The sequence below is a fragment of the Ambystoma mexicanum genome, chromosome 6q, assembly GCF_040938575.1.
Source record: "Ambystoma mexicanum isolate Mex_15411 chromosome 6q, UKY_AmexF1_1, whole genome shotgun sequence".
In the NCBI taxonomy this organism is placed as follows: Eukaryota; Metazoa; Chordata; class Amphibia; order Caudata; family Ambystomatidae; genus Ambystoma; species Ambystoma mexicanum.
In genome coordinates, this window is record NC_090937.1 from 990,528,380 (window position 1) to 990,553,403 (window position 25,024).

A 25,024-nucleotide genomic window follows, 5' to 3' on the forward strand; every position below is an offset into this window, starting at 1 on the left:
GGGATCTGGGTCACGTACTGAGGGCTCAGCAGAACCCTCAGATGGGCGTGCCGGCGCAGAACGCACCCAACTCTGGACCTGGTGCTCCAGAACAATGACGGGGGCAGCACCCCGATAACTCACCGGTTCCCAGGGAGGAGGCACAAAGGGAAGGGGGGTGTAAAGCCTTGGAGGAAGCTTCCTTCCTCACTTGGAAACAGCCCCTGGAAACCCCGGAACCGGAAACAAAATCTCTTGCCCCTGAAAGTCTGCCTCCTAAGGAGCAGAGGGGGGGTAGGAGAAACAAAAGACCCAAACAGACTCAGTTTGAGGAGGAGGTACAGATCTTCCAATTTGAGGGAGAGGGATCCTCAGAGGATCCTGAGAAAAGGATCTTCTCCTTCAGAGAGGGGGAAACTCCTCCCAAAGAAAAATGGGTCCCTAGGAATGCAAATCCAGACTGGGGAGATGTGGAGACTGAGCTACCGCCGCCCACCATCTCATCCCAGAACCAACCGCAAGAAAATCCCCTGGTTCAAACCCATCCTGGTGACTGCCTCCAAAAAGGGGGGTGCGGCCCGGAACCGGAGCCAGCGGAACCCACAATGGCTCTGATCTCCAGTTGCCAAATTTTTCTTTCAGATTCCCAAGACTCTCCACAGAATTCTGCCCAAATCTCTTCGCTATCGATGTCCAAAACCAGAAAGTTAGCCCACCAGTTGTCCAAAAATGTACATTATCTGTGCCCCCTTGAGGAGAAGGAGGGAAGATATTATGCCCCGGTACAAGTACAGGGGCAGGGTACAATCTCGGCACTGGTGGACACTGGATCTCAAGCTACCCTTCTGTCCAGAAGGGCCTTTGATGAACTGAATGCAGGAAGGGGAGAGGATTACCAAATTCCTCTCACCTCTCTTCCGGGACAACTACAGAACTTTGACGGGAAGGAAATTCCCGTTGAGGGGACTGCAGACTTGGACATTAAAATTGGGCGACATAAGTTGAAACACCCGGTCATGGTTGTGACCCCAGAGGGCACCCCTTGTTTACTAGGGAATGACCTCCTGAGAAGGTTGTCACCCCTAATAGATTGTGTAAACAAGGTCCTCTGGACCCAGACTAGCCGACCAATAAAATTAAAACAGAGTGTTAACCATGTTAGTTTAAACGGCACCTGCCACATGGTTGAACAAAAATCTGACCAAGTAGAATTTCACTTCCAGAACAACCAGATTCCAGACGTGACAGTAATAGCGGTAGGACAACAGACTGGTGATGGGGGGTCCTCTCTATTTCTGAAAATCAACCTTCCTTCCAGTCTAAAGTGGTATTCCACGCTGGAAGGAAACACTCTGAAATTCTATACTAATCCACAATCAGAAACTCCCACTCCTATAGTCCAGAAAGATGTGAAATCAGCTCAGAGCCTGGCTGATATTCAGCAAATTGAAGAGCAGTTGTTCATCCCTGTTCAGTTAAATGATGGGAAGGACTCTGTTCTCGCTCGAGTGTGTGTGAACAACGGTAAGAGCTTCATCAGCGAAGCCATGTTTCGCCAACTCCCAAAAGATCCAGCCATTCCCACCTTCAAACTGATAGACAAATGGGAAATGGACCTGGAAGCACCTAATTCCAAACATCTCCTGCCAAGCAGGTGTATGCTCAAAATCTCCATTGGCAACAAGAGCATAGTCCACAATTGTTGGGTCGTGCGAGACGTCCCTGCCGCCTTTTACTTAGGCAGTGACATTCTCAATCGCTTTGCCATTAGTTTGGACCTAATAAACTTCAAAGCTTGGTCCCGATTAGCGGATAATCCCATGGGCTTTGATGATCCAGAAAAAGCATTTAGGTCAGCTCAATTACTACCTTATGCAGTTGAAATTCAGATTAAAGAGGAAGTCACCATCCCAGAAAGGACCCGACAATTCTCCCTGGAAGTGAAAGTTAAAAGGGGACAAGAGTTGAAAAACCCTGATGCTTACATACATCTAAATGCTTCTCTCCAACAGCAAGGGTTGGGGGTAAACCCAACACCATTAGTCAACATAGAACATGACACCATTCTAATAGAGGTGGATAACAGCGACTTAAAGAGTATTACTCTAGCCGCAGGCACCATTATTGGAATGGCGGTTGATGACCGACATTTCTCCATTGATCTTGTAAATGAACTGTTAGGACCAATCCCCAAGGACTGTGTTGACAGTGACAGTGAGGACAATACAACACCAGACAGGATTTTCACCCGGCATGGGGGGAACTTCCTGGTGTACACTTCCTGCCCCTATGGTAAGGAAGATGTGACGTGTGACTTCAGGAGGGATGAGGTGATTTTCCAGGTCCATGAGGGCTGCCTTTCCCACCTGAGGCCTCCGGTCCAAATCAGCACTCTGACCAGGGACTTCTCCACCCAGCTGGAGGAGGCCGCGGAGATAGCCAGACCAGAAGTCTTTCCAGGCTTCAGGCAGATGGTGGAAGAGAGAGTCAATCTAGCTGATGCCTGTGTGACTCTGGAACAAAAGCAAAAGTTGAAACAAGTTTTCTTGGATTTCCAAGATCTCTTTGCGGTAGACTCATATGACTGTGGTCGCACTGACATCCACACCACAACAATCCCCACGGACCCTGGCATGACTCCTGTGTTTGTGAAGCAATATCATTTGCCTCTCGCATCCATGGAGTCCCTTACTGAAATAATTAAGAACCTTGAGTCCCGGGGAATAATCCGTCCAGTCCACAGCACCTTCAATAATCCGGTGCTGGGGATATTGAAGCCAAACGGCCAGTGGAGACTCTGCCCCGACCTTAGGGAGCTCAACAAACGGGTCCATACTTCCCGATGGCCTCTGCCCTACATTGACCAAGGGCTGGCCCAGATCCAGGGGTCACAGGTATTCACTGCAATAGACCTGACCAATGGATACTGGACCGTGCCTGTCAGCAGGGAGGACCAATACAAACTGGCTTTTACCTTTGGGGGCCAGCAGTATACATGGACCCGGACTCCCTTCGGATACCTCAACTCCGGCAATGAATTCAACATTTTTCTACACAAGGCCATGCCCGACTTGGGTGCAAGGGGTAACCTGGCTTATGTAGATGATGTCCTCATCAAAAGTTCATCTGTGGAGGAACACATAGCGGAGATCCGTTATGTTCTGACGCAGTTGAGGGCCGCCGGAGCAAAACTTTCCTTTCAGAAAGCACAGTGGTGTAGAACCCGTGTTAATTTCTTGGGGCATGAGATTACTCCTCAGGGCCTCTGTCCCCAGGAAAAGAAAGTGGAAGCACTTCAGAAACTGAAAGACCCCACAACTCTGCGGGAACTAAGGAGCCTCCTTGGACTGACTAATTACAGCAGAAAGTTCATTGAGGGCTACGCAGAGATCACCAGACCCCTGATTCATCTCCTGAAGGGGGGGGTCAAGTGGGAATGGGGTCCAGAACAAGCCGAGGCAGTAAAACAACTCAAAAGAAGCCTCTCACAAGCGCCTTGCCTAGCTTACCCTGTCAGAAACAAGGAGTTCTTCCTGGAGACGGGGTTCTCTAATACGTGCTTGACGGCAGTATTATACCAAAAGCATGACAAGGTCAATAAAGTAATCTCCTATGCGAGCAAAACTTTATCCTCTGTGGAGGAAAAATTCAACGATTGTGAGAAGGCACTCCTGGCAACGGTGTGGGCATTGAAGAATTACCGCCCGTTTATCCAGGGGGAACACATCATAGTGGAGACTCCACAACAGCCTCTGCAATATCTCCAAAGTGACAGAATCCGGGCCGGAAATGTGAGTAATTCCCGAATTACTTCCTGGATTCTGTCAATGCAAGGCTTTCCTGTGGAGGTCCGATATGGCCAAAACAAGAAGAGTCCCCTCGCGCAAGGTCTGGCTGACTTGCATGATTGTGCCAGAGAAAACTGTCTCGAGGACGAAAGTCTAAAAATAAAGGACAACATGGAGGCATACCTTAATTCCCCACACAAAGTCTTTGAAGAAGACAAGTGTGAGGGAATGCCCACTGTCTATGTGGATGGATGCTCTTACCATGTTGACAACGACGGGGAGAAAGAACTGGTGGCTGGCGTAGGGAATGCATGGGTGAATGAGTCCCCAGAACCCTCCGCTGGATACAAAATTGGTCCCCGAAGTAGTCAGGTGGCAGAATTGATGGCTGTGCATCAGGCCATCCTCACTGCTGTCCAGCATCAACTCCACGAACTGGTCATAATCACAGATTCGGATTATGTACGGAACGGGTTCGTGGAGCACCTGGTTAATTGGAAAACCAGAGGCATGTTATGTGCTAACAACAAACCCTTGAAACATGGGAAGTTGATCCAAAACATTGATGATCTGGTCACATCGAATGGGATGACCATCCACTGGAAAAAGATCAAGGGTCATTCCAAAGTAGAGGGACCAGACAAAACTGGAAATGACTTAGCTGACCAGCTGGCCAAAACCGGGGCCATCCAAGGGGATCTAATTGAGATTGAGTCCCTATTGGGGGAAATTCAGGTCACTGCTATCACTAGGTCCCAGACAAATGCTCACAACGACCTTTCAATTGCACAATGGAGTAAGGAGACCCCTGATGCTGATTTGATTACTGCTCAGAAGGGGGATCCAATAATTGGTAAATTTTACCAGCACCTTGAGGACCCTGAGAACTTTCCCCTGACGGATACCGATTACATTGGGAAAGAGGACCTAAGAGTGTTGATGAAATGTCCAAAAATGTTCCGGATTCAAGACGGTTTGCTGGTAAGGAAATCCAAAGCTGGCCACGAGCAGTGGGTGGTTCCTACCTCATTCCGAAGCCTGATGTTAAGTCACGCCCATGATGCGGCCACTGCCGGTCACCGGGGGTTTCACACAACATTGGAAATCTTAAGAGAGGTTGCATACTGGCCACACATGGGCCAGGACCTCAACCAATACTTGAAGGGGTGTCTTGTGTGTGCACAATTTCAGCCATCATCCCTCACGCACCGTGCGCCTCTCCAAAAGAGGGGGATGACACTGCCATGGTCAGATTTACAAATCGACTTTGTAGGCCCTGTGATTCGCTCGGCTAGGGGGAATAAGTACATGTTGACTGTGACATGCTTGTTTACCAAGTGGGTGGAATGTCTCCCAGCCCCAAACTGCAAGGCAGAAACTGCAGCTGCCTTGATGATTAACCACATCTTTTCCCGTTTTGGTCTACCTCAAAGGATTGAGTCAGACAGAGGTAGCCACTTCACCAGTGAAGTAATGACAAAGATGTGGGAGATACTGGGGGTCAAGAGAAAGCTACATATTGCTTATCGGCCAGCTTCTTCTGGGGCAGTAGAGAGATATAACCGGACAATTGTGAGCATATTAAAGAAGTTTGTGGCAGATTCTGGGCCAAGTTGGGATATCCGATTACCTCTGGTCCTAATGGCCATCAGATCTACCCCTTCATCTGCAACCAAAATGTCACCATTTGAGTTGATGACTGGGCGCAAGATGGTGCTTCCTCAGCATTTGCTCTACAGGACCCAAGAGCAGACACTGATAAATGCCTCCACTACTCATGAGTATGTGGAGAATTTAAGGAAACACCTCCAACATGCTTTTGCTTATGCTCAGCGGAATCTAGAAAGATCAGCTGATAGCATGAAGACCCACTATGACCTGAAAACTTCCAGGAAGGAATATCAGGTGGGAGACCGGGTCTATCTATACAACTTCCAAAGGAACCAGGCCAAGCAGCGCAAATTTTTGCCTACATGGAAGGGACCCTTTGAGATCATCGACAAGATCTCTCCTGTGGCCTACAAAATCCACATCCCCAAAGGTCCTTTGGCAGCGGGGGAAGACAAGTGGGTCCACATAAACCAGTTGAAATGTTGCCATCCCAGGCACACTCTGCAACAACTGGAGGAATCCTCTGGAATCCTAGCGGGTACTGTCTCAGACTAATTCAGTTCCAATCATAAAACATACCACATCTAGTCTCTAAAATATTGTGATTTGCATGAAACTGTCTCTTAGTTATACTGTTTTTTTTTTTCAAAATAAGAATGTAATGTTTCGTGATGATGAAATGCATATGCTGCCCCACTATCTCAACGGTGGTGGAAAAACGTCTATGAATAGGTATTGCCGCTCTTCCTTTGTCGTCCTAGGAGAAAGAAAACCTTGAGACGGGCCAAGGAGGACGATCCGGAGACCGGGAGCAGAGACGCAACGGGCTCGGGGTACCGCCCAATATTCCCATCAGGACCGGCGAGGAGAACCGATCGATCCGACCGGATGGAGGAAAAGATGCTGAACTGTGCCATCTATTGGAAGAAGATGAGGAAACATCCCAGATCTTGCGAGTCCCATCAGTGAAACCGAATGGCCATCGCAAGAGGGGGGCTTGTGGGATGTATTTACCCATGCATCCGAGCCCTACCTCAAAACTGTGCAGTACTGACATGAAAACATCATGATGGCCAGAGCTTCCCAGAAAATGCACAGGGAAATGCATGAAGAATAGGCTGCCATTCATTTTTGCCGATGTTATGGGCACAGAAGGAAACTGCCTAAAACCACCATTGGACTACCCGCACAGTAGTCTGAAACCATTGGGAATGGCAATGCTGATTGCCAAATGCAACCTAGAATTGTTGGGAATTCATTTTCTTAAATCCCAAAAATGGGTGCAGTACCAGTACTCACCACTATCCAAAAGCCGGCGTTTTAAAACCACTCTGTTTCCCTGAAGGCAAGTCAAAATGCCTATTTTCAAACATTGCAATATGTGCAAAATATTTACTGAACACCAGCAGACATTTGGCAGAATGGAGTTTTGTGTGCCTACAAAATCTGGGAAATGAAGATCATAAGACAAGGTTTATAACAAGACTGGCTGCGCTGTGGATTTCAGCAGTTTAAGTTGCACTGGATTGAAAGACACTAAAAAAAAATCTAAATGTTTAAATTGACTGAGTGACCTACTTTTGAGTGTCACATAGGTTGCAATTGTTTAAATGTCATAGTTTTGCACTTAGAATCAGCATTCTAGCTGCATGTGTAAAATTGCAAGTTAATTTAAAAAGCAACAAATAACATGACAGTAGCTGAAAGTCTGGCTTAAGGAACTTGATTCTGCCTGGCAACTACCCCCATCAGCAGTGAAACTTGAGTCACCACTGTGTTCCCAGGCCAACCTTCCTTTTGCTGCCCCCACTAAGGATATGCCATCTATCTGATAATTGAATTACCTGTGCTCTGCAAGAGAGTGAACAAAGCCCTCTTCACTCAGGCAAAGGTTTTTATTACCGCAGTCGTAAAATGTAGCTTCCTCTTGGCAAGAGCTGGGAGGGGCACTGCCTGTGAGAGCAAGCTGGCTTGGCAGAAACTGGAAAGACTGGTTTCTATACCATGTGACCTGGGAAACCACACCCCTTTGGAGCCAGAACATAACTTTAAAAAGATGAATAACTCATAGAGCGGACATGTGAAAATTTTATAAATGATACCATAATTCTTGTGATTTTTCTGCCCACATTTTAAGAGGTTTTTCGACCCGGTGGCATGTTCAGGGGGGTTTTAGCGGAAAAGTGGATATTACTCTAAATGTATGCATGTTAAAAATCTGAAACTTCATCAGTTAATGTCCCTACTCCCTGCACACATGTATGTAAAGTTGGGTCAATGTCAGAAATTGCAAAATCAGTTAAAAAGTGAAATATGTGCCATTTCTGAATGCAAGCTCCCAGGAAGAGCAGAGTTTGAACAGGGTATACCTCCTGTAATGCATGATGGGTGCATATGATTTTAAAACAATATGTACCTCTGCAAATATGTATTTGTTTCAAATCTAGATTTGTGTGTAAGTTGACAGGAGGAGTGGACTTTCTGCAGGCTGTAAAATGACATCCCTCTGACTCACAGTTCATTCCCCAATCAAATGATAAATGGAAGTTTGACCAATTAGAAGCTGAGAGAGAGGTAGGGTCAGTGATGCTAGAACACACCCACATTCTAAACACATAAAAGCAGACAGACAGGACAGATAGGGACTTTCCAAATCCATCTGCAGCGGGACGCTCTGCCGGAAAAATCCATACTTACCTTCATCAACCTCCAGAAAGCCAAACTAGAGACTTCAATCTATCCAGAACTAAGAGACCAGACCAGAGAGAAAGCAGTGCTGTACCCAGAGAGACCCAGACCAGCAGAGAGAGCTGACCCAGATCACTGTGAAGTGCAGAGGCCAGACCAGACCAGACCAGAGTCCAGTCCAAAACCCTGACCAGATCCATGGCGAGGCCCATTTCACTCAAGAATATAGTGTGAGTACCCAGCAGAACTGTGTAGAACCAATCTCTTAGTTTAAATTCATCTAATTCAATCTATTTAACCTAAGGAGAACTGCCTCCTAGCTGTCACCTGTCATTTCTAGTTGCAAGCTGCACTTGTCATTTTGAGCTTTTGAAATTTGCAAACCCAAAAACGACCTTTATTAAATCGCTCATATCTCCGCGGCCGTTTGGGCTAGAGACTTGCAGTAACTTTCCTCTGATAGCTTAGAATCGTAGCTTTGAATCGCACCAAGAACCGCATTCCTACCCCTTATAGTTTTACCGCAATCGCGGAACACGCATCCGCGAATTTTACCGCGATTTGCAATTTCTTCACATGTAAAAACTGCTGCTGCTTGCCTTCCATTTGCCAGAAATTCGTTTAACCTGTTAACTATCCCTGCCTCATTGCTAGTGTGAGCCTGGACTAATATTAACTAGACACCACTCACCCTGAACCTCTGAAAAGGGAATTAACAGCATTTCCAGCATATTTCTCATCCATTGCTAACACATATAAAAGCATTTGGGCCTGTGATTTCAAAACTCCTATCTGTTTTCTGTTGTCTAAGCTTGCTGGATTGAACTGATTACATTGATTGCATTTCTGAGAACTGTGTGCTTTCCTCCCATTTCCTTGCATTGCATAAAGAGGGGGGGAGTGAATAGCCAGAGAAAAGTGATTACATTGTTTGGTTGAAATCATATTGCGTATTTTCTGTACTGCATTCATTGAATATTGCATCCATCTGAGCTTACATAAAGCATCCTCTACCACATTATACTTTTGTTCCTATTTACCAGGGTGCTACCTTATCCATTTCATGTCAACTCCTTATTGATTATAGAGAAGCGTGTTAGTGCCAGATTCTCCGTTATTAATCTTTATCATATCAGATTAAGTGTGCTATTCAATTATTAATTTATTATAAAGTGTGATCTATATATCTCTTGTTTAAATTATCAAATAAACCTTTTAACTTGTAAAACAGAACTACTTCTTGGCTCAGTGGGGTCAGGGGGATTCCAAGAGAGGGGTGTTATATAGGGGTAGTCATCCAGAACGCATGAACTGGACCTAAAGATATATCAATAAGGGTTTTCATTCAGTATTCTAGACTAGGCGTTAACTTAGCTGTAGTGCTGAATTGAATCCTCTTACACCAGGAAAGAGGGAACAACGAATAATATGATCGGGAGCGGGAACTAGGGGGGCGTAGGAACCCCCAAACCGGCCCAAGCGTGGTACCAGCCCCCAGGACCTCGCCCTCGGAGTGATTTTGGCCCAGCCAACGGACCAACCAATCCAACCCCGCTGGAACGTGCAACTGTCTAAGTCTGCTGACGGTGACACTCTGCCCAGGTCTTCCGAGAACCGGCCTTTTGATCTCCTGAGGAGAGACCACCACCAGTGCTCGCTTCCTTTTTCATGACTACTTGAGCCCTGACAAAAGTGTCTAGCTTTGTGGCCTCCAGAGGCTGTTCTTGGATGGCCCAGTCATCTCTGCAATACCATTTTAAAATAAATAAAACGCCTCACCTGCGAGGACGGGAGCAGGAGGAAAGAAGTGTGCTTGCCTCGGCAGGTTGTAGTTACTGCCGGGTTTCCTGGAACAAGGCCAATCAGCGAGGGCAAGATGCAGCAACTGTTTGTATTTGCTGATTCTGCTGCTGCTTGGCAGTGTGTGATTATGATGGGAACAACTTCAGGATTTAGTGACCCACTCACTCCAGCCAGCCCCAATCGATCCACACTTCAGTGTCAGTGCACGCCCATAGCCTGGAGGAGGGCACACCGCACGTGCGCCCATGGGCCTGGCTGGCGCCAGCAGCACCGGCGCCACCCGGGGCCGGGGGAAGGTAATAAAGCAACAAATGTTGCTAATTTATTTGCCAATTGCCCTGCCCTGCCTGAGGGCCGACGCCGGGCCCGTTTCTTGGCCCGGGCGAGACGGGCAACTGTCCGGGGCACAATTGCCCCGGTCCCTGGAGCCTCTGGAGGTGATGGAATTCCCCAGTTTGTGGGGCGGCGCATTGACGTGGGGAAAGTTCTGCAGGTCAGGTGCTGGCGCTGCCCCTTCCGACTGTAATGTCACGTAGTACAAAAGTACTACGTGACATTACAGAAGTCAGAGGCTCCCTCTGACCACTTTCGCGCCACGTTGGGTGGGGGGCATAAGCACACCAATAAAAATACTGTAGGTCCCCCTTCAGCTAAGACAGCCCCTTCCATCACAATGCCGGCAGGAAACTGCTAATTATGGCCCATTAGTCACTAAATGGTTTTGTGCTGGCATTGAGATGGGAGGGGAGGTGCAGTGGGCTGTGGGCGTGCCTCACAGGGACGCACCGTGGGCCGCAACACGGTACAAAAGGAGAACACATTTGGGCCCATGGTGCGTCCCTGCAAGCCCAGAAAATTGCCAAAATAATAGTTAAAAGCAGCGCTATTTCTTTCATGCCGCTTCTTTTCCAAACTATATATCAATTACACTTTAAACCACTTCCATGGCACTGGTGATGAGTTACTTCACTATGCGGATAACAGTTTTGACCAGTGTTGCTGAGTAAATATTCTTTAAGTCACGAACCGGTTTATTTATTTATTTATGCAATGTTTGTCAGGTACATGGAGACGGATAATTTATTTACCTGTATCCGACACACATTCCATAAATAAATATGCAGGTACCCGACAAACATTGCATGAATAAATAAATAATCCTGGTCCATGTATCCTTACAACAGTCCAGACTTTACTGTATCAAAGCATACACTTGATTCCCATTCAAAGAATGTTAAAGTGATTGTTTATTGGGTTCTGGTGCCTCCTTGTCATTGCCCTTTTGGCTTAAGTTGCCTCCAAACCCCCTTCAGCATCTTGTGTTCTTTGTTGGTTGTATATACTGCATCCTGTGCCATATTCATGGTCTCTTGGGTTGGTGTGCCCAGTCCTCATTATCTGCAGCCTAAGTGGGACTGGGGCATAAAATTGTCTTGGGCACCAGTGAAAAAGTGGCCCACCGTTGAAAATGGCAATTCATTCCTTGTGTGAAGGACTGTTTGACTTTGGGAAGGAGTTTCTTAACGGTGTAGTTTGGGAATGGCGCGCAGGGTGTAGTGGGAGTGGTGCGCAGGGTGTAGTGGGAGTGGTGCGCGGGGTGCAGTGGGAGTGGTGCGCGGGGTGCGGTGGGAGTGGTGCGCGGGGTGCGGCGGGTGTGGAGCGTGGGGTGCGGTGGGAGTGGCGCATGGGATGAGGTGCGGGGGGGTGCATTCCTAGTGTTTCGCCCTGGGCACCAAATGGACTAGAAACTGCCCTGGCCGAGGCAACAGCCTGCAGCAGTGCCAGTGGTAGAATACACGTGTAACACGTTCGTTTCCTAACATTATAAAAATGAACAGGCACATTCAATTTTATAATGTTAGGAAACAAACGTGTTACACGTGTTTTCTAGCACTGGCACTGTGGACTGCTGGTGCAGCGCCCCCTCGAGGCTGACTGACATCAGGCAGCCATCTGGGCTGCCTGACGCAAAGACCGGCCCTGGGTGGAGGGGGGGTGTACCGTGTGTGGTGGTTGGTAGGAGAGTGATGGATATGGGCTCCTCACCAGACAACCCTTGGCGGTAGAACAGAGGGTGTAGGGTCTCTCTTCGCCCTGCCCAGTTTCTGAAGTGGCCCCGCCCATCACCAGTTAGCCCCCTCCCCCAAAATGTAGGGTTCCTTGCACTCCTACGCCTCATCTCCTGTCTTTGCCTCCTGAGCTCCATGCAGACAGTAACAAGGAAGCAGGGAGAGCTTCCTGGTTCCTGACATGCACGGAAGTGCCAGACAGTGACTCCTGCTGGTCATCTGGGATATGGACAACTTTAAATGCCCACACAGAGCTGCAGAGTGGGCATTTACAGATTTTGGGTGGGGTTTCCCTGCCCCCAACCTAAGTACTGCACCTATGTTGAACAGAATTCATTGTTCCTATTCCTTATATAGGATGTGCGATCAGATAAGTATGTGCTCTGGGCAAAACTTCACATTTTAAAGTGCTTGTGACCCCCAGCAAATATTTCGAGTTTTCAAATGCATAGGGCCATGGAAAAATGGTAAATGACACCAGATGAACGCATTTGTGTTGTTAACAGATGCATGCAGCTTTCCCAAGCTGTAGGCAAGTCCACCCCCACCCCAAAAAAAAAAACAAATAAACGAGCAGGTGCGCATCTTCAGGCGGTAGTGCTAACTGTTCAGAGGACAAATTGCTGCGCATGATTATTCGTTAAAAGTTGTTGATGCTACTCGACTTAATTGTCCACTACTTACTATGATTTACTTAATCCGCTCATTTCAACGTGTACATCTCCGCCGATGACTGCACGCCACCATCTTTGATCCTGCTACCAGCTGGCAATGGCTTGCGTTGCTGACATCACGCGCTACTGCCTCATTTAACATGATGCAGTTACGCGTGATGTCAGCAATGGATAGCACCGCAAGGTCAGCTCATTGGTGCCACAGAAAACGGCTTCCCTGGCATTATAGCTTCTGAAAGATTTCACACACATCCCGGATGGTAATCTCTGTAAAGTTACAGGAGCGGTCAAGCGTGCCATTGTGACACACATCGAATAAAACGTACGAATCTGTCCGTGTGTGCGCTCTGCTCAGAAGCGCAGTGGGTTTAGTTACTACAGTTAGTGCGCTACGTTGCCCCCATTCACCGCCCCCTCCCTTCATGTCATGTTGGCAATGGTTACCATACCTGTCGGTGCTGTTGGGCGCTGCTCCCGCTGCTTCTAATGTGTGTCTTTTCTCTACCTCCCCGGGACACGGGCGAGCGCTTGACCGGCCCTCTCTCTTTCTCTTTCACCTGTTGCTTGGTGACCGATCTCAGCAACTGTTTACACACACAGCCTCGCCACAATAATGGAACAGAGCGCCACCTCCCGGCTGCCTGCAACAGGAGAAAAGAGGAGCCAAAAGCTGCCGTCTGCAGCTGACTGTTGTTGCCTCTAGAAAAGATCAGGGGCTAAGCTAATGTTGGGACTGTCGGAATTCGGGGCTAGCTATAGTCTTTTGGTTGTATCCCCTGAGCTTCTATCCGGGGCTACAACCAAAAGACCCGGGGCTATTGCCCCCTCAGCCACCCCCTAGCAACGCTTCTGAGAGTTAAAGACTGTAATCGTGGTTTCCTAGTCATTACTATTGCAGTCTTTGCAAAGGATTATACCGAATGTGTGTCCTACTTTATATAATGACCACTGATACACACATGTAACTTCAAGGGCAAGTATTAGCTGTAGGGTGCATGCACTGAACTTAGGTGGGTGGGGAGGCAGATGGTTCATGCATGGGTAGAGTCGGCCATCTACTTGGCTTGGCCCCAACAGCCAAATACGAACCAAGCAAGAACAATATCACAATTGGCCTTTCAACACCCAAACCCCCTAGCTTGTGTTTTATCTACGCAAGACACATACCTGGCACCTCAAATTTGGCAGATACTGACTAATGAGATAAAAATGATTTACCCCGGATTGCACACGTTTGTTAACAAGTATTGCAAGGAGTTTAGCCTAGGCTGCATTTTAGACACTTGAGCACTTATCTTCTGAGTTCTTATACAAATATGTGTTACTGTATGGCTTTAAAATGCTTAAAATAGTACTGTTTTATAGAGAGATGCCTTGAAAAGTATCCACTAATCACACTATAAAGCAACCTGAACAAATATATACATCTTTATGCTAGCTTAGTTTTTCCCCGTTAGGACAAGTATGCAAACTAATGCCAGTCAAAACATCTCCTCTGGTTTTTTCAATTGCACTTTCAAATCTTAAAGAAACACAACAGAAAACAAAACTGTGTGACAAGGACATTTGTATGTAGTTGTAGTTGACCCAGATGTATCAGGGGTCCTCCGAAGGCAAGTAACGACTGGAAAACCAAAGTAATCAAAAAATAGGGAGTGTATACCAAGCAGGAAGTAACACGGTTTATTATAGGCCCAAAGCAGCTGGGAGAGCACAGTTCAAACAGCACGGTGGATCAGAACTGTGTGAAGAGAATTGCCAACACCACCCACTGCGGGCAAACATTTTATACCCACACGACATGTTAAGCATACATAAAGTTGATACAGTTGTTAGAGCATCATGCAAAGCTGATTTGTGGGACTACATCAGTCCCCTATATTGAACCATACATTGAATACTTATGATTGGTCCAGGCCATCCTGACCCCCATTGCTGAACACCACCTCTTGTGACATCACAAACCTTCCCACACTGCCTCATAATAACGTTTATTAACATTATGTGATTGCGGTGACCACTGGAACTTTATTCATCTGCCATTGGTCAGTTCCCATCGAACACACAAGACAACCTGGGCTTGGTAAAGGGGAGACATTCACACGGCATCCGACAAATTAAGTGTCCTGCGGACATCGACAAGAACACAAAACGTTGTCACACCATAGGGACACTGAAACCTCTTCCCGGATTCGTTCCCCGTTGCTCGCCCCACAGCCCTCATCCCATGACTATCTGCCAAGGGGCGATTTGAAACTGCTTACTCCGCCATGGGTTGGACTTCAATTGCCTGCATTACATTTTTTTATTCTCTACACTACACTTCTCAATGAGTGCGCAGGTGCCTGGCTCGCTGGCTTCGAAAGTATCTGCTGGTTACATTCCCCTGTGGCTATGTTCTCCTGGGAACGGCCAACTTGCAACATTTCTCCAGCACACTGCTACAGCAGGGCACTCGAGAAATTCATGTTTGCTCAGTGTTCAAGGCCTATGGCTGCAAAAAGACAAATGTTTTACTCACCTGTTGCCTGTACTCCAAAATTGCTGCTGTGTTGTTCATATTGTGCTACACTACCACTTCTACCCACTACCCCTTATCCCTATCCCCAGCATTCCCCTGTGCCCCCTGCCTACTAGGTGCCTCCAATTCCTGTTCTTCCCCAAGGACTTCTCTAGATGCACCTGCACACACTGCGCATGACTGACATAGCGCAGTTTTAATATGATGTCCTCATCTCCCCTTCCCCTGCCCCACTTTGTCACCCCAATCAGTCACATAGTTGATAGGTGCGCCCCCCTTGGCAGTGCTGAATTTGCAGCTTTACTGCATTCCCCCCCTTGATAGATCTATCGATCAACACTTACTTGCTCGCCATGTTTTTACTTACCATCCTGGGAATCCATAACCTTGTTCCCCAATCCATGCTTCCCCCTTCTTTCTCATATTCCCCCAGGGATGATTCTATTATCACACACTCCTGTCCATCAGCAGAGCATGCTACCCAAAAAGAGCTGCACTCGTCTATGTTTGCAGGCGGCACTGTAAGTACCTTCTTCCCCCAGCATTTTTCTTTTCAATATCACAGTATTGAAAGGCATCAGATCTGCACGGGACACTACCAGGGCTGGGCTGTGCAGAGGGACAAGGGAGCATCGTCCTCCCCAATCGGAAGGCAGCTGGGCATACGCCTGCATCCCAATCGACCACCAGTAGGCCATCACTGCTGCTGTTTTGCTCTTCAGTGCTGGAATGCTCATCTCCTGCAGTTCGGCATTGCAGTCTGCTGTGTGTTGTGAACAGATGTTCCCCCACTTCTCGCCCCCTCTGTTACATATTCCAATATAATATGTTTGGTTCTTCTTTTTATTCCATTCTCTTCAGCTGAATATAATTGTCAGCGTACATCCCTTTCCCCGTCATCAATCCAGTTGACGGACACTGACTGTCCCTGAACAGGCCCTTTGTTTTACACAGTGACAAGTACATTAAGCACCCCCTTCCTCAACCGTTACTTCATGGGGAAGGAAAAGCTTGGGCGTCCCAGTGACGTGTGGGATGAGAGAGCACACATAACAAGTGTCATTAGCCCTCTCCCATTCCACATGCCTCATATCATCATACCACACATTTCCAGATGCTGTGTCCTGCCTGCCCCAATGCCACCGTGAAACACATCTGCATTAAATAAGCTCCTTTTGTTTCGCATTATCATTATTTTTGATAGTGCTTCCTGATCCTTTACATGATAGAAACCAAAGAAGAGAAAAAAACAAGAAAATACACACAAATATCACACTATTCCACAAGACATTATTTTTCTGCCTTCTATCATTACCAACACTACTGCGAGGTATATCGTCCATCTCCTCCACAGTCCTTCTGTATAACCTAATAGCAGAGAAGAAAGTCAAAGAAAGCTGATGTATGCTCCCCATCAGCTTGGTGTCCTCTGCTCTCCTTCGGGGGAGCCAGTGCTGTTGTCTCTGCGGACGTCGGCATGGTGGATCCATGCTTTGTGGTCATCACCTTGACGGCAGTAGGTGTGGAGTAAACCACGGTGTGCAGCCCCATGAAGGGAGGCTCTATCAAGTTTCTTGTAAAGTTCCTGATGAAAACTTGATCCCCTGTGCAGAGAGGCTGCAGGTGGAAAGACGAGATAGATATTTTAGAGGCTTTGTAAGTTCCTTCAAGTAGTTATTGTACTCTTCACCAAGGAGTTGGGCTGAGCTGTTAGCATCTGAAATTGTACATGCAGGAGTGAGAGGTGCATGCATTCTCCTGCCAGTAACAATTTCATGCAGAGTCAAATGATGATCCGGACCAGAAGAGTTGCATAAGGAAAATAGAGCAAGAGGCTGGCAATAGAGCCCCTTTTTGGCAAGTGTCGCCGACAGCTTGGTCAAGCGCTCTTTAAGCAAGCCTTTCAAACGATCAAGCAAACCATTGGCTTGAGGGTGGTACACAGACGATAGGCAGTGCTTTATCCCCTGGAGGGCTGTAACCTCCTCAGAGAGATCATTTGAAAAGTGTTGCCCATTGTCTGATCTTAATTCACCACATATTCCCCACCTTGGGAATACCTCTTGCACAGAAAATGTGGCCACAGATTTGGCATCATTATGGGCAGAGGGTCCCGCCTCAAGCCAACTTGAAAAAAGGACAAGCTACTACTATCATCTACCTATAAGAGGTACATCTATCTTGCATGTCAAAATAGTTAATATGGAAGTGCCGGAAGGGGTCCTCCGGGTGCCGTAATGCTGCCCTGACAGTTTTTAATGTGTGTCCTGCCAAGAATTTCTGGCAGGTCGTGCAATTACACGTACATTCAGCAACTAGTTCATAAAGGTTGGGCATGAACCAATCCTTACTTATCTCTGCAGCCACGTGTTCTTTCAACACATAGACAGGGTAATGGAGATGCTCAAGTTCTACATTAAGTAATTGTTTGGCCATTACGGGGTTGCCTGTACTGTTCTGTCGCCACACTAAATCTGTGGAAGAGAGGGAACACCCTCTCTTAATCCACGGCTCTTTTTACTCTTGGGGCTTCGCCCTATAACTCTATTAGTTGGACAGTGGGTTAAAGGCCTCAGTAGTATTAGTGTTTTCAGGTCGTTTGGAGCAGAGTGCCATGATAGGTACCTTTTCTTTTTTACCTGGGAGTAATTTGGTAGTTCCCTCAGGCAGATAGGGCACTTCTTTTGCTGATCTGTCAGTCATGTCATTAGCCTGCAAAACGAAATCCTGGCCACCTGACTGGGTGGCACATTTTATTATTTCTACCTGTGAGAAACCTGAGGGTATTCTCACTCCTACTCCCCTTGTATCCTCTGTGCAGGTGTCCAGGGAAAGGCCATCACTCTTGGATCCTGACCATGGGGTGGAGAAGTGAGGGAGGATCACTTGGGAGGAGGGTCCTTGAGAATAGGGAGTGGGGTGCCCTCAAGCGAGACATGGTTCCCCCCTTTCCCTACTGACAACCAACCTAACCCTACCACAACCTTTATGGGCTATTATAAGCCAGCTCCCCTCATTGTCCCGCATGTAACACTTGACAGTACTGGGACTAAGAAGAGGCAACTAAGATTAATGAAGACTATACTTTCACCGCTCTATTACTGAGACGAAGATGCCTGCTAAGAGCTGTGAGGGTCAGGCATGTCTTTTTAATTATGGTCAGGCATGGCTAATTAAACATTCACCCGCAGCCTGTCAAGGGGCTGCAGGTGTATAAACCCAGCCCAGCAGGGCAGAGAGCGACAGGGGAAACAACAGGGAGGCCTGTGTATGGAAGAACAGCAGGAGACCCTTGTAAGGAGGCAGCCATGGTGGGACCAGAGAAAAAGCCAGGACACCGGCAGTTAACTTAGAGAACTTGTGGGACCGATGTGAGTGGGCTGTGTACTTCCCACAAGTCTGGGGGCCTCTGAAACCGAGAGCAAGCAGCAGGAGCTGCTGAGGAGCCCAGAGCACAGAGGATGCCCTCCAGCGTCCAGGATGAAATATTGGAGGTGCTGCAGTGTGGAAAGAATACACAGAAAGAGAGTGGGGCACGTACCAGCGGATTTTCCGTCTTCTGAAACCTGAAAGGAAGTCGCAGGAAGCACTGGCAGGGGGCATAGAAGGCTGGTGAGTGCCAGAAGGGTGCTTAAGTGCCGGGTACACTCCTATAGGACCACAAGGGAGTAACAGTCCATGAAAACAAGCAAACATATTAATGTCAAACTAAATGGAAACTTAATATTGAAGCAAACCAATGCATATTGAATACCAAACTAAATGGAAACTTAACATTGAAGCAAACAAATGCATATTGAATACCGAACTGAAAGTTAACAATATTGAATATATGTTGCACAGCGATTTAACTCAAACCTTGAAATCAAATACATTAAAGGCTGAAGGGAGCCAAACAGTGAACTTTTATGAATGAATGCAGGGCAGCAAGGCCCCAGTTTGGCAAGAGGTGTGTGACACGTGATGGCAGAACCACAAGGCCATCAAGGAGAAGTCAAAGGAGTGCAAGACTGAACATTAAGCCAAGAGGCCAATAAAAGGAAATGAGTGAAGGTGACTTGGTGCACAGGAGCACATGCCAGGGAACCTGGGTGGGCTGAGAAGTCCAGGGATCCTGGTTGTGTGACCTCTGATGGGTGGACTGTGTGGTCTAACAACTGCGCCTAGATCAGAGAGCCCTGAATGGTGAAAGATAAGGGCACTGTGAAACAGCCCAATGAAACCACTGTAAATTAACTGCAAGGCAGGCCAGAAAGAGGGTCCGGTTGACTTGGTGCTTTTCTTAAGACTTTTGAAAAGCAAGTGTAAGTGATGAAATTGAAGTCTTGGGGAAGGGAACCCTGAGACTTAAAGGACCACACTTGTTGTCTTGGGAACTCAAGACACTTTTGTTTTGGATTGTGTTACTTGAAAGTTGGGGAAGGGAACCCCAGGGATTGGTTCTGAACTATATTATCTTGGACTGGAGAAAGGTAAACTTTGAGACTTTGGGCCTCATCACGACTTGGGCGGTAAATGTGGCGGATTATCTGCCGGACCTAATTAGCGCTAACGCCAAGGCCCCCGGCGGATAACCGCCATGTCGCGCTCATAGCGCGCGCTATGAGTGCACACGCTTTTAGCGCATGCTTTTAGCGCGCGGGAAACGCGTAACCGCGGGAACGGGAAATAAAGCGACGGCCATCTTGGAAATCACAATCCGTCGGATATCACAGCTACCGGAAGCCATCCACGCGATCCAAGGCCGGAAAATGTCTCAGGAGCGCACTAGGGGCAAGTCTGCACTGGACAGGGTGAGGAAACCCAAATTCAGTGATCAGGAGCTCGAGGTACTTGTTGAGGAGGCGCTCATATACCATGATGAGCTGCAGCAGCGGAAAACCAGTGCACAGCGCAGAGGCCAAATATGGCGATTCATCGCCCAAAGGGTCAGTGCTGTGGGGTGTGTGCCCCGGGATGGTGAGGACTGCCGCAAGCGGCTGAATGGCCTGCGCGTGCGAGTCCGTGGCATCCTGTCACAGCACAGGAGTGCAAGCAGGGGCACTGGAGGAGGCCCACCACCACCCCCACCCGACCTCACACCATGGGAGGAGAAATTGACGGCCCTGATCGACGTCGGAACCATCGAGGGCATTGGTGGAGAGGAGGCAGGGACTGGCATCAACCCAACGACAGGTGAGTCCCATCCCCAAATACATGCAGCTGAATGAAAGTGAAGACATGTGTCTGAGGCATTGCATACACCTAGTATGTAAGTGAGGCCCACATCCCTAGAACGGTACTGCTGCCTAGATGACCCCGTACGTGCAGTGCATGAATGACAGGGGCAGAGGATAGACTTCCATAGCCATAGGGCAGCTACGTAGAGTTGTAGTGTGCATCAACACACCCACAAAAGCCTGAGCGCAGTTCACCCCAAACACGCATTCCCATGCAGTGTACCTCCATGCACATCCACAACAAGCACCACATGGCGACTGAACAGAATGCAAGTTGAATGCGTCATTGTTACTGTCTTCAATCACACTTGTTGGCATGACCTGCATCATACAAATGTATGTGGCATTGAACTCAAACCACCCCCTATGTACCCCACAGGCACACATCAATCCCAACGGCCCAAAGATGATGGGGAGGAGGCCACACCAACACTGCGCCCACAACACCGGGCCTCCACCAGCACCAGCACCCCACAAAAACGCTGCACACAAGGGACACAACCCAGGCCAACACCCACCTCACCCCAACGCAGCCCCGCCAGACAGCAGCGGCAGCCACATGGCCGCAGGGAGGCGACCGCCAGCTCACCCCAAGCCACCATCCACAGCCCCGATGCTGAGGGAGAGAGGTCTGCATCGGAGCCCGACGTGGGAGCAACACCTCCACGTGGCCATCATGCCACAGGACAACACTCTCCCAGTAGTAGTGATGGTGAAGGGGTGTCAACACCCCAGGGAAGGCCAAGACCAGGCAGACAGCATGCAGGGAGTCGTCATGTGCCTGTGCGTCGTTGTAGCACACCGCAGCAGGATGTGGACACACCATCCTATGGGAGCCCAGAGGAGCAGCACTCTGAGCCAGGCAGCCGAGTCCAGGGTGGCGGCATGTCGCCATGCAGCACCCCCCACCGACAGCACACAAGTAGTGGTCCACCACGGGACGCACCAGGGGAGCCCTTTGTCACTAGGGTAGCAGTCATGGGCCGACTGGACATCATTGAGGCCAAACAGGCCCGTGTGGAAGCAATGGCAAAGGTACAGAGCAGGCACATAAAGGCCATCAGTCAATCCATCAGGCATGGGTGCAAGTACTTAGCCAAGTTCTCCAACAATGCACCGCTGCCCTGACAGGCTTTGGCCAATGAGTCCGGGAGTTCACGGAGGCAGTCTCAGCACTTGCTGAACAGACACGCGAATCGAACAACCTCATGCGACAGCACATGATGGCCACCGCTTCTGTCCCCTCCACTTCGACCACACCCACGGAGGGTTCCCTAGAGCCATCTCTGAGGCGCCGATCCATGCGCCACCTAAGGGCACGCACACCGGAGGGGCCTGGGAGAGGGAAGCGCCCGCACCCATCCTAGTGGTGCATGGCATTGTTGTTGTTGGCCTGATGAGACAACTGCACAGTTGGGGGTTGTTCACTGGAGGGGGGGATTGTGTGCTGGGTGTTCACTGGGGGGAGGGGGGATTGTGTGCTGGGTGTTCACTGGGGGGAGGGGGGATTGTGTGCTCGGTGTTAACTGGGGGAGGGGGGATTGTTGGATGTTAAATAAATCACATTAGAAAAATCAAAATGCATGGACAGTAGTGATTTTCACTGATGAAATTCAATGTGGAAGTGACTTATTTCCGACTTACCCATTACCCATTTCTAATATAATCCATCAATCAATCCCTGTCTGGCCAACCTCCCCTCCCTCAGCCCAATCCTTTGTGCATGTGCAACACATTACGGCACTTCCTCGCCCTCACTACCATCCTCAGGTGGATGCACATGAGCATCAGGGGTCAGTGGCACATTTCTGCAACAGCAGATGTTGTGCAGCATGGCACATGTCAGTTCAATTTAGCCAACTCATTCTGGTGCATACATCATTGCCCCTCCCGTACGGTCGAGGCACCGGAAGTGTGCCTACGCCAGTCAAAATGCACTCTCCACGCTGATACTTGTACGGGCATGGGCAAGGTTGTATGCCCGCTCCACCGCCATGTGTGGATGACACACAGGGGTCATGTGCCTCGTGTACTGGGAATATGCAGAATCACCTGCAGGGGAGAGGGAGACGGTATGGGGACAAGGTAAGTCCAGTGGGTGTACAGGGCTCTGTCATCAGTGTCATTTAGCCTTTCATATCATTTGGACTATAACATTGTGGAGTGTGCTGTCCTACGGGCACGATTGAATCAATGGGGTACTCGCCACTTGGTATGCCTATGTATCTGTATGCAAGAGTACTCATTCAGTTGGCGCAGGATAAGGGGGCACTTCCATCTACTTCTGCATGACAGAAGTGGCTGCCTCATCTGTCATTGCAAATCCATTTGGCTACAGTTGCATTTGCTGGTTGTCACTGCTCTGTATTGTTCTCCATGCATTTCCCTGCACATTTTGGGGACAGTGTTAGTGGGATGAGCATCGTCATTACTCGGCCTACTTATGTGTGGTGTGTTTGTGGTTGTGCCAGCTTATGTTTTGAAAAAGAATCATTGTCGGGTGGCCAGGTTGGGAATTCTGTACTGTGTCAGTGTTCAGAGCCATGGTGTAACGCACACAGGTGGGTTTATTGTGGTGGGTTTTGCAAATGTCACTGTGCCACCACATGTCTTACATCCTGCATGGGCGTGTTCTGCTGTGTGGCACGTGTCCATGGTTTATCGTGCAAGATGCTTGATTGTGTATGCTGCAGTAATCCTGCTGACTATTGGGTCTGATGGATTCTGTGACAGTCACCATCTGTTGTCGATTGACATGCTTCATGGTATGCATTTGTACCCACCCAGTAGCGATGTGTTTTGCACTCGATGCATTTTCATGTACGCCAGCAGGGTACTGTTATGCAGGGCCATGGAGTCGTGGGTGGATCCTGGGTAGCGGCCAGAGCAGTGGATGAAGGTATGGTCGGATATCATCTGCACGTTGAGGGAATGGTATTGATTCAGGTTTCTGTAGGCAGCCTCATGTGCCTGGGGTGGTACGTGTGCCACATGTGTGCAGTACAGGGCTGCTGTTACATTCGTGACTTGGCCAATGGCATTATATTGACACTTCAGCTGGTGCAACTGTGCCTGTGTGGCTGGCAATGCAATGTCTACGTTCACATGATTCAACAGTGCATCAGGCACCTGTCCAAGCATGGCACTGAATGTGGACTGGGCCATTCCATGCATCATGTCAACGGTATGTTGGTAGCTGCCAGTCCCAAGTAATTGTGGCACAGACACGAGCTTCACTAGGGGAGGTACTGCCGTGCTGGTGCCTATGCGGCTGCCAATGTCAGCCTGGATTGTGTCCAGCTACTGGGTGATGGTCGCCCTGTCTATCCGATGATCTGTCACCAACTGGCCATCAGTCAGGGCCCAGAGTGTTGGCCTGACCCTGGGGATGGCTGGCTGCCTTGCTGGTGCTGCTCTTCAACTCCTTTTCCTCATCCCCACTGACCCCTGCACTCCCATGGCCCTGGCCTGGTTGGCTGGCCTCTGTAGCTCCAGGCGCAGCAGCTAGTAGTCAACCTCAAGGCTCCCAGCTCAATATGGCAGCATGGTGTTGGGGAGGGTGTGTTGTGCATGGGTGGCTCCTTTGTAGGCCTCTGATTTGCATTGGTTTCACCTGGACCCTTATTGCTGTCTCCTCCCTGCTCCTCCTGGTGGAATGGTGTTGGGGAGGGTGTATTGTGCATGGGTGGCTCCTTTGTAGGCCTTTGATTTGCAGTGGGTCCACCTGGGTCCTTATTGCTGTGGCCTGTGTTCTGTTACCTCCAGCTTCTTGCTGGAGGTATTTTCGGCGGATTGTCCGCCGCTTTTATGGCGCTAATAGCGCCAACGCCGTACTCGTGATTGGTGATGTTTTAGCGCGAACGGTTCCTGGCGCTGTTATGGCCGGCGCTTGTACAGCCGGCTGAACTTGCGCCGGCTGTAATGGCGCCGGCGGTATTTGGAGCCGTGATCCGACGGACCCTTAAAATCGGCGCTAAGAGCGTTACCGCCGATTTTAAGGGTTACCGCCCAAGTCATGATGAGGCCATTTGCTATGGAAATGTCTTACCCTTGGGGAAGGTGAGCTGAAAGTAAGCTGTGAGCAGGAAAAGAGGTTCAGAACTTTGAGTTAAACACTATTTCTTTTAACTTTGACATCCCTATACATTGGTTAGCTTTAGTTGTGAGGGCAAGGATAGGTTTTGGACACAGACAGACTTTTAAGTAGACCTCTTTGACTCAGACTTTCCTTAGTTTCGTTCAGGCAGGAAAATCCCACCTTAGCATAGGGCAAGTTAGGCCTTCAGTCATCCTGCCATTTAAGTTAATACAAATCTTTAGTTTGAACCTTAAGTCTGTTGTCTGGGTCTTACTTCATGATGTCATCACATGCCTCTACTGGAAGGGGCCTTACCTGCACTCCTTTTAAACCCCCTCCTTTCCCATTGAGCCAACCCTGAGTGCACTGTGGGAGTGGTGTATGCAGAATCTGAAAATATGTTTACCACATGCCCTTCTAAAACATTTAATGCTGACATGAAAGCCACCAATTACGTAGCCTGTGCCGAATAATGGTCTGGCAGCCGTATTTGACACCATATCTGAAATTCTCCTTCTCGATGGTACACTACTGCAGCACCAGTATGCCTGCATCCAGGTGGGGCGTGGCCTGAACTCATGCAGTAAGGACTTC

General features: G+C 48.7%; 1 protein-coding gene across 2 annotated transcripts in view; it reads right to left on the minus strand.

The window, feature by feature from the left end:
• The window catches only part of LRP2BP (LRP2 binding protein), a 376,290-nt gene extending 363,109 nt beyond the window's left edge, over window positions 1–13,181 (minus strand). Inside the window, exon 1 of one of the 2 annotated variants that reach the window (XM_069631511.1) lies at window positions 13,062–13,181. The gene's annotated coding sequence lies outside the window, so the exon portion shown is untranslated. Of the gene's footprint in view, window positions 1–12,622; window positions 12,730–13,061 lie in introns of those variants that run through there. The other variant, XM_069631512.1, reaches the window with a different exon arrangement.
• Window positions 13,182–25,024: the final 11,843 nt, after the last annotated feature.